The 9,925-nt window shown below is 40.1% G+C and overlaps 1 long non-coding RNA gene across 1 annotated transcript; it reads left to right on the top strand.

Annotated features, from left to right (window-relative positions):
* Window positions 1-718: 718 nt before the first annotated feature.
* Window positions 719-8,093, top strand: LOC125483744. The gene is made up of 3 exons (XR_007262688.1): window positions 719-2,134; window positions 3,292-3,443; window positions 6,797-8,093. It is a non-coding gene; the product is annotated as an uncharacterized LOC125483744 (long non-coding RNA).
* The last annotated feature ends 1,832 nt before the right edge of the window (window positions 8,094-9,925 follow it).

The following is a 9,925-nucleotide window of genomic DNA, read 5'->3' as shown; positions in this document are numbered from 1 at the left end:
ATTAGTGAACCAGGTGAGTTTTGCTAACAATCAGTGATGGATTCGTGGTCATCATTAGACTCAATTCCAGATTTGTTTATACTGAAGTCTACTTCCACCATCTACCATGGCGGGATCTGAACCCGGGTCCACAGAAGATTATCTAGGTCTATAGATTAAAAGCTCATCGATAATGCCATGAGACCATCACCTCCCTCTGTTCTGCCTGTTCAATCTGTGGTATGGCCACCTCAGCGTGTGACCGTGAGATCCACAACTTGCTCAGCATCGTAGAAGCTCCATAATGAATTCACCTGCAGCTCCAACTCCAAAAGGTGGTTCACCAGCATCTGCAGCAGAACGCATTTCCTAGAAATGTTGTCACCGGGTACAAGGAAGATTTCATGCTTTGTCACACACGGAGAATGAGCACATCATGAATGTCAGTTCTTTTGCAATGATTTATCATAAGTAATTCTTTTAAAAAAAATTATAATCATTATGCTTGTGTAAGAACGTTGTTTGCTTACATTCCTGATGTTGAATGTAATTCTCTTACCGTACTTTGGTTACTTATATTTATTTACTGTATTGGCGCTGGCTTTCAATTTTTTTTTCAGCTTTTTCTAATTAATCCCTTCTCGAAAATAGTTTTCTTTTTAAAATCACAGAGTAAGCAACACACCACTTTCCCATGAGGTCACTGTCTTTGTTTGCTTTCCCAATCATCAGTCTCTGAATGTGCAGCCGTTAAACTAGAAATCCCTCTCTCTGCTCGTTTGACGCTGAAAAATATAACCTTATAAACAACAAACCCTGAAAATGACCTTATAAACCATGAACAAGAAAAAAAGACAGCTCTTCCCTTTTGCACAGAACTCCAATGGTGTATTAAATTTCCAGCAACACACACTCACTTGGGTGGCACCTCACTCTGGATATGCCTTTTCCCAACTGCTTGTCTGATGCGTACTGTCTGTTTCTTTCTCGGTGATGAAGAAACTCCATGAGTTCTGATCACTTGTTGGAGGTGAGGATGGAGGATATAGTGGAGATGGAGAGCCCTTCAAAACAAACTGATCTGCCTTAGTGATACGATAAAGGCTTGATGTACCATAGTTTTAACAAAGAGTTGATTTATACTATTTTGATCCCAAATAAATAACGGGACTGCATTCATCAGTAACAGACATCAGAAAACATGGTTTGGAGTTGGACGTCAATAGAATCAAAATCCAACCCCTACAGTTAATTGGGAAGTCATTAACAGAAATCCTTGTGTGTGAAAAAGGCAAACACTTTTCACACACTGTGCCAGTGAACAGGCTGTCCACAGTGTGAAATTGTTCATGTACAGGGACATTACGATAATTAATATACTTTATTGAGAATGGTTTAATAATACCAGTTCAAGTGGGCGAATGACCATGGATCATTCCTTGTTGTGAATAAGAGCAAAAACCTTCAGCTGTGTTTTGTTTTGTAAATTCACTGGTATGTGAACAGGGTGAAATATCAAGAGAACTCTGTCCCATACACAGAGCATAACAACGGTTTCTCCCCAGTCTCAGCAGGTTGGATACCGAGTGAATCCCCCCTAACACTGGGAGCAGTTGAATGGTTTCAGTGCAATGTGTATCCGCTGACAGTTTAAGTGACCGAGAGAATGCGTTCCCACATTCAGAACAGGGGAATGTTTTTCTCTCCAGTGTGAACTCGCTGGTATTCTAGCAGGTAGTAAGAATCTGCAAAGCTTTTTCCACACTCAGCACTGGTGAATGGTCTGTTTCCACTGTGAACTCGCTGGTGTCTCAGTAGGTTGTATGACTGAGTGAATCCCTTCCCACACTTCAGAGCAAGTGACTGGCTTCTCCCCACAGTGACTGCGTTGGTGCCATCTCTAGCAGGGCTTAGAAAACAAATCTCTTCACCAAGTGAGCACATTTCCAGTCTCTCCCCAGTGTCACTGCACTGGCGTTTTGACATTTCAGATGAATGTTTGTAGACTTCCATGTTCAAAATCCTGTGCTAATTATGTTATGATGACAGAACGACTGTCAGATCTAATTGTGACTTGGTTTGAATTCTCTAATAGCAAATCAAGCATTCCAAGGTCAAAAAAAAAAATCGTGAGAGAGAAACCAGAATACACACGGTATGTAAAATTGAGAGATATTAATCTGTTCATTTGTGGAACCGGTACTTGGGGAAATATACTGCCTTGAAACTGTTGGATTATCATTCAAATCCAACCTGGTTCATGCATATTTTACAGGGAAGGGAACCACTCAGTGATCGCACAAAACTACAGAAATAGATAGGGTTGGAGAGGAAGGAGAGGGATTTTATAAATCTACAACTCAACGCTGTTCCCACTTACTCCCTAAACCCTCAAACCCTTTAGTCAGAAGAACTAATAAGAAAAATGCTGGAAGTCTATGTAAAAACAGTAATTGTTGAAGATATTCAGCAGGTCTGGCGGCATCTGAAATGGTGACACATGCAGGAACTGTTGCCACATCTAATAAGTGTTCAGATGAAGCACTATAATACACAACGATACAGGCCAAGTGCTTGAAAGTATGACTGGAGTAAATAGGTACCTGATGACCAGAACGGATAAGATGGCAACATTGTATTCAACAATTTTACATCCGAATCTCTGACACTATTTTGTTTTGTGTTCCTCAATGGTATACAAGGAAAGAGGTTAGGAAAGTTTTACTGCAAAAGAGAGTCCACGTGGAGTATTTAAGAAAGCAGGGCTTCTTCCTCTTCTGAGTTTCTTCATTTTCTGTCTGTGGTCAGATTTGTTTCAAAACCTTCTGTCTCCGAACCAGTTAATCTTTTATGATTTCCAACGGCTTTATGGACTGGTGGAGGAGGAAGGAAAGGGTCTGCTGATAATTACATGCATGGTGTACAATATTCAAATGCATAATTCTGCTTCTATGGCTTTACAGTGAACATGGAAATGCATATATAATTGTTAAAGTCTATTGTACTCTTGCAGTCTATTAAACTCATAACGAGCTCATGCCAACTGCCTGTTTGTCCTCTGATATTTTTTCTGAAGAAGGGTCCAGACCCGAAACGTCAGCCTTCCTGTTCCTCTGATGCTGCTTGGCCTGCTGTGTTCATCCAGCTCTACACCTTGTTATCTCAGATTCTCCGGCATCTGCAGTTCCTACCACCTTTTATAAGACGTTGACTTTCAGAATTCTAACTGTGTCTCCAACTAAATTCTCTGATTCTATTTGAGAGAAATGTAGCTGGCATTTTGCAGTAATCTCTGTGTATTCTATTTTATAGTCGTGTCAATGCACTTGACAAATGTTCAATTCAATACAACGTAAACATGAGACGTGCAGCAGTTACACTCCTGGCTTTCTCCAATTAGTATGAATAATGTACAAGATTAAAACATCTACATGCTCCCTAGACACTGGCAAGATGTATAAAAGGTACGCATTTTCAGTTCAGTGCAGAGCGCACGGGAGTTCTGTTGGAAATGCATGGTTCATTAAATGATCTGCTATTTGCAATTTACTATCCCGTCATTGGTGCTGTTGGGCTTACAGGTGAAGTGTTGCATGTAGTTAATAGTTAAGGGAAGCATTGTTTCGCTGTACCACATAAATTATTTACAATATTTTTTTCTGTGTTGTACCACTAGTTTTCCAAATAATTGGTAGTTTTTTATTCTTTCTAACTATTGTTATTTCCACTTTCACAGCCTCAACTTTTGCCTGCTTTCTATGTACTAATTATGTTTATTTTATTGGCATAAATACTCATCATGTTGATTTTACTTACACTAACAGTGTTATTTCTCTCCCCTTGCCCAGCATAAATTCTTCCCGTTGCTTTATTTTCCCTCGATAAAAGCATATAATATTTCCTGGACAAGTAGCATTTCATACCCTTGATTGTTTATATTTTCCAAACGTTGCAGCAGCATAAAAGTAGATCTATTTTCTTCTGTGCAAAGATGTAGTTGTATTTTGTTTTTAATGTAATGACTAAATGATCTGATGTCGCCATGCCCTGTATAATGCTCCAACCTTTAGAATTGGAACTGTTTGATTGAAGGGCTCTCAGTGGAACAGAGTAGCAGGGATATAACTCATCAGTTGTTGTGACAGTCTTTTAGTTTTGAAACTCAACTATAGGGCTTGAACGCATTACATTCTAATTCAAATACTCTACAGCTAACTGAGCTGCTGCTGAGCCTTTAAATCTCAAACTATGTATGAATATGCTGTTCTGGAGTCCTTATCTATGTCAAATGTAAACAATTATCAGTCAGGAAAATTAAATTGAATTCAAAAGTGCTCATTCAGTTCTCATTCAAATGACCTTTTTCCCAAAGTACTAGCCTATTATAGATTTTTGACCCTAAGTGAAGCACTTTATATTTCTCTGAAATATTGAAGGTTTTTACTGTATTTCTGACATTTCCATAATTGAAATTATATTCATGTTCCTTGAATTTGACGACATCACAGACTGGTCTCGAATTTGTTATTTCTACACATTGCCTTAGGGCAGTGTTGTTTGTGTTTAAGGTAACCATGTCAGAATGTAATATATTCGACATTCGCAATAGGAATGAGCTGTATTATTACTGAGAGTATAATACTGTACTGAGAGTCTTATGTATTTTCAATGTTTTTTTCCCTCATGCCTTGAACTGAAAAGTCACAGATCTGAACTGGAAGGTTTAAATATAGAACATAGAACAGTACAGCACAGTACAGGCCCTTTGGCCCATGATGTTGTGCCAAAGTTTTACCCTAAACCTAAGGTCTATCTAACCTCCATCCCTACAAAGAAGAACAAAAAACAAAGAAAATTACAGCACAGGAACAGGCCCTTCGGCCCTCCAAGCCTGTGCCGATCCAGATCCTCTATCTAAACCTGTCACCTATTTCCCAAGGATCTGTATCCCTCTGCTCCCTGCCCCATTCATGTATCTGTCTAGATGCATCTTAAATGATGCTATCGTGCCCACCTCTACCACCTCTGCTGGCAATGCATTCCAGGCACCCACCACCCTCTGCGTAAAGAACTTTCCATGCATATCTCCCTTAAACTTTTCCCCTCTCACCTTGAAATCGTGACCCCTAGTAATTGAGTCCCCCATTCTGGGAAAAAGCTTCTTGCTATCCACCCTGTCTATACCTCTCATGATTTTGTCGACCTCAATCAGGTCCCCCCCAACCTCTGTCTTTCTAATGTAAATAATCCTAATCTACTCAACCTCTCTTCATAGCTAGCACCCTCCATACCAGGCAACATCCTGGTGAACCTCCTCTGCACCCTCTCCAAAGCATCCACATCCTTTTGGTAATGTGGCGACCAGAACTGTATGCAGTATTCCAAATGTGGTCGAACCAAAGTCCTATACAACTGTAACATGACCTGCCAACTCTTGTACTCAATACCTGGTCCAATGAATGAAAGCATGCCGTATGCCTTCTTGACCACTCTATTGACCTGCGTTGCCATCTTCAGGGTACAATGGACCTGAACACCCAGATCTCTCTGTGCGTCAATTTTCCTCAGGGCTTTTCCATTTACAATATGGTTCGCTCTTGAATTGGATCTTCCAAAATGCATCACCTAGCATTTGCCTGGATTGAACTCCATCTGCCATTTTCCGCCCAACTCTCCAATCTATCTATATTCTGCTGCATTTTCCGACAGTCCCCTTCACTATCTGCTACTCCACCAATCTTGGTGTCATCTGCAAACTTGCTAATCAGACCATCTATACCTTCCTCCAGATCATTTATGTATATCACAAACAACAGTGGTCCCAACACGGATCCCTGTGGAACACCACTGGTCACAGTTCTCCATTTTGAGAAACTCCCTTACTACAACTCTCTGTCTCCTGTTGCTCAGCCAGTTCTCTATCCATCTGGCTAGTCCACCCATGCGACTTCACTTTCTCCATCAGCCTACCATGGGGAACGTTATTAAACGCCTTATTGAAGTCCATGTATATGACATCTACAGCCCTTCCCTCATCTGTCAACTTTGTCACTTCTTCAAAGAATTCTATCAAGTTGGTAAGACATGACCTTCCCTGCACAAAACCATGCTGCCTATCACTAATGAGCCCATTTTCTTCCAAATGTAAATAGATCCTATCCCTCAGTATCTCCTCCAGCAGCTTCCCCACCACTGACGTCAGGCTCACCGGCCTATAATTACATGGATTACCCTTGCTACCCTACCTTATACTATCATTTATATGCCTATCTAATTGCCGCTTAAATTCCCCTAATGAGGCCGACTCCACTACCCTCACCGGCAATGCATTCCTCACCCCTACCACTCTCTGAGTAAAGAACCTATCTCTGACGTCTCCCCTATATCTACCTCCACTCATTTTAAAACTATGCCCCTTCGTAATAGCTACCTCCATCCAAGGAAAAAGTCTCTGGCTGTCCACTCTATCTATACCTCTGATCATTTTGTACACCTCTATCAAGTCACCTCTCATCCTTCGTCGTTCTAAAGAGAAAAGCCCTAGCTCTCTCAACCTTTCCTCGTACGACCTTCCATCCATTCCAGGCAACATCCTGGTAAATCTCCTCTGCACCTTTTCAAAAGCTTCCACATCTTTCCTGTAATGAGGTGACCAGAATTGGATACAATAATCCAGATGTGGCCAAACCAGGGTTTTGTATAGGTTTTGTTTGTCCTCTCTTTGGAATCCCTGCCAGAATTGTGATTATTCCAACATTACTCATCACACACTTATCTCTCTCTATCATTTACTCATGCTCTGTATATTTTTGAACAGTTAATCTGGCAGTGACAGTTATCCTTTCTCGAGGAAAGTGTGGTCTCTCCAGATGTATGACGCACTACGTGATGTCCATGGCAGTGACGGATCTCCTCGTTATGATCACAGCTGTGGTTTTAAACCGAATTGTGGGTACTTACTTCCCATTCAGCGTTCTATCCATCACTCCAGTCTTTACTATCAATCTGGTGTTACTGTATGGCATCAAAGATTCTGCTGTCTGGGTAACAGTCACTTTCACCTTTGATCGCTTTGTAGCCATCCGTTGCCGAAAGCTGAAGATGAAATATTGCACAGAGAAAACGGCATCCATGATTATAGGAACTGTCTGTACAGTGAACTGCGTTAAAAATATCCCTTTGTACTTTACTTGCGAGCCTTACATTACAATAAACAACATGCCCTATTATTGCAAGTCAAAGTCAACATTTTATACATCTCCTGAATGGATCACAGTTAACTGTATAAATGTTGTCATAACCCCTTGTCTACCATTCATCTTTATTTTGTTGCTAAATGTTCTGACGGCCAGACACATTCAAGCAGCCAGTAGGGCCCGCAAAAGACTCTGGACCCCGAGCAATGGAGACAATGAAAATGATCCCGAGATGGAGAAAAGAAGGAGGTCTATCATTTTACTTTTCTCTGTCTCAGGCAGCTTCATCCTGTTATATTTGATTGAGGTTATAAATTTCTTCTATGTCTGAATTGTGGGCCTCATTTATTTAGAGCGCTCTGACTTCTATCAAGCAAATTTTATTCTGGAGGAGGGTGGGTTTATGCTTCAGCTATTGTGCTCGTGCATCAATCCATTTACTTATGCAGAAACTCAGAGCAAATTCCAAGATGAGTTAAAGAATGTATTGAAATATCCAGTGATTTTAATTCAAGTGATGACAATTGTAAAATTGGATATGGCTTCAACTCTACTGATTGTATTTCTGGCTCATGTCACCTTTTGTCATTCAGAAGCATAGTCAGAAGCATATACAGAATCTTCCCAACTGTGTGAATTAAAGAATATACAAGTAGTTGCCTGGTCTCAGTTAGTGCTTAGTTCTCTTCACTGGGCCATCTCAAACAACACTGAGATATCTTGGAATACGTTGACAATTAAGCAGGTGATGGAGAGTTGATCTCATCAGTTGATAGATTGCAAATGTGCACTGGTTATTTGAGGAATCAATTATCCTTCCTGCATTTTGAAAATAGAATGCGAGCTAAAGGGTGAACAAATATTCTCCTCATACAATTTTCTTCACAAAATTCACACCAGACGACAGCGACTATAGAACTGGAGAATTCATGGAAATTCAAATTAAAATTAGACAATTAAAATGCAAATAAAGCATGCGTTTCAATTTTTGCCTGTTCAAAATTTTCAAGTGACGTGCATTCCCTATGTCCTTAAATATTATAAACGAAATTTACCTTCACTATTCCCTCGAATCAAAGTCATTTGAAGCATGACATAGAGGGCATTTGGAATGTGAGTAGCAGCATTAATGTCAGTATTGCCCGAACATTAGAAGACTTTCTGCCGTCCTGTAACACATAAGGTTCAAAGTTAGAGGCAATATAGCTCACCCTAGCAAATAATATCGACCAGAATCTCGTTGTTGTGACATAAACATTGCTGAAAAAAGCCAGCATTTTATGTGAATCTCTAATCATTTTTACACGTTTCCTCAACCATCTAAAACACAATGATTTAGCAGGACTTTTCAGGTGGAACTGGATTCATTTCATTGCATAAGCAACCTTCAAGAATATGAGACTAGGTACGGGTGGAAGATGTTCATAAGAAGAAATAGAATTAGTCATTCAGTCCATTGAGTCTGCTCGTTCTGTCATTTAATGAGATTATGGTTGACCAGTTAACCCTCAAAGCCATTCTGTCTAAGACTTCAATCTAGCAGCAGCAAACTCAAGCTTAAAGCTCCAGCAGCCAGCAAAGCCACTAACTAACCGAGAGTAAAACCAAACTCCTTTCGGTCAGTGTGAGCCTGACACCACGCACTCATGGTTCTTTTGCATTACTTTAACAAAAATACCCAGGGAGAAATCAGAGCTGTTTACCAACCTCCTGTGTGAAGGAGACATATCGTTAACACTGTGACAGCACCCCACCGCAAGAGAAACAAGACAAAACACATCTCTTGAAGGAATAATGTCATCACACTCCTGCCCCCCTTAAAAATAATGAAACATCAACATATGAATATAGCTTCATCATCAAAGTCTTTAGTCTCACGCTACTGGTACTTTACACATGTATACTTAATATATATTGATACACAAATTGTATCTGAACTCTGAAAATGCAGACATTCAGCAATATATTCCATTCCAGTCAGTTTCTTCCATCAATAACGACCTCTGTCCTCCTTCATAAAGTCATGAAAACGCATCAGGAATTATATTCTCATGCTCTGCCACATGCACAATTCTCAAATTGGATGGCTGTAACAATAAACTCCAACTAAAAAGACTTTTTAATCCTTAATGTTGTTCAAAAACAGTACAGGGTTATGATCAGTATACACAATCATCAAAGAAACATTACTAGACACATAAATGTTCAAATGTTGCAAAGTCAAGATCAAAATCAATGTCTCTTTCTCAATGGTGAAATATTTCTCTTGATGAATATCCAACATTTGGAAAATGACTAAGTAGGTCTTTCTGTATCCTTATCTTCTTGCAAGAGTACAGCACTGGCACCCACATCACTCACATCAATAGCCACCTTGAATGGCTTTGCACAATTGGGTGTTGTTAACACTGGTGCAGTGGTCCACACAGCTTTCAGACTATCAAATGCATTCTGACACTCCTCTGTTCACTGAAACTTTCTGTACTTCTTCAACAAGTAAGTCAGTGGAGCTACCTCACTGCTAAATTTCAGTACACACTTCCGGTAAAGAAACACTCAGAACAAGGAACTGCAGTATCTCCCTCTCTGTCGACGGTGGGGGATATTCCTAAATGACCTTTGTTTTAACATCCTATAGGGCCATCTGTCCATGTCCAATGGTATGGCCTTGGAATGTGACTTGGACTTTTGTAAACTCACTCTTAGCCAGGTTTATCACCAAGCCTAGCTCCTGAAATCAATCAAACAAT

This window comes from Rhincodon typus, chromosome 8 (genome assembly GCF_021869965.1).
Source record: "Rhincodon typus isolate 14 chromosome 8, sRhiTyp1.1, whole genome shotgun sequence".
Taxonomy (NCBI): domain Eukaryota; kingdom Metazoa; phylum Chordata; class Chondrichthyes; order Orectolobiformes; family Rhincodontidae; genus Rhincodon; species Rhincodon typus.
This window is presented reverse-complemented; position numbering and strand designations above follow the sequence as displayed.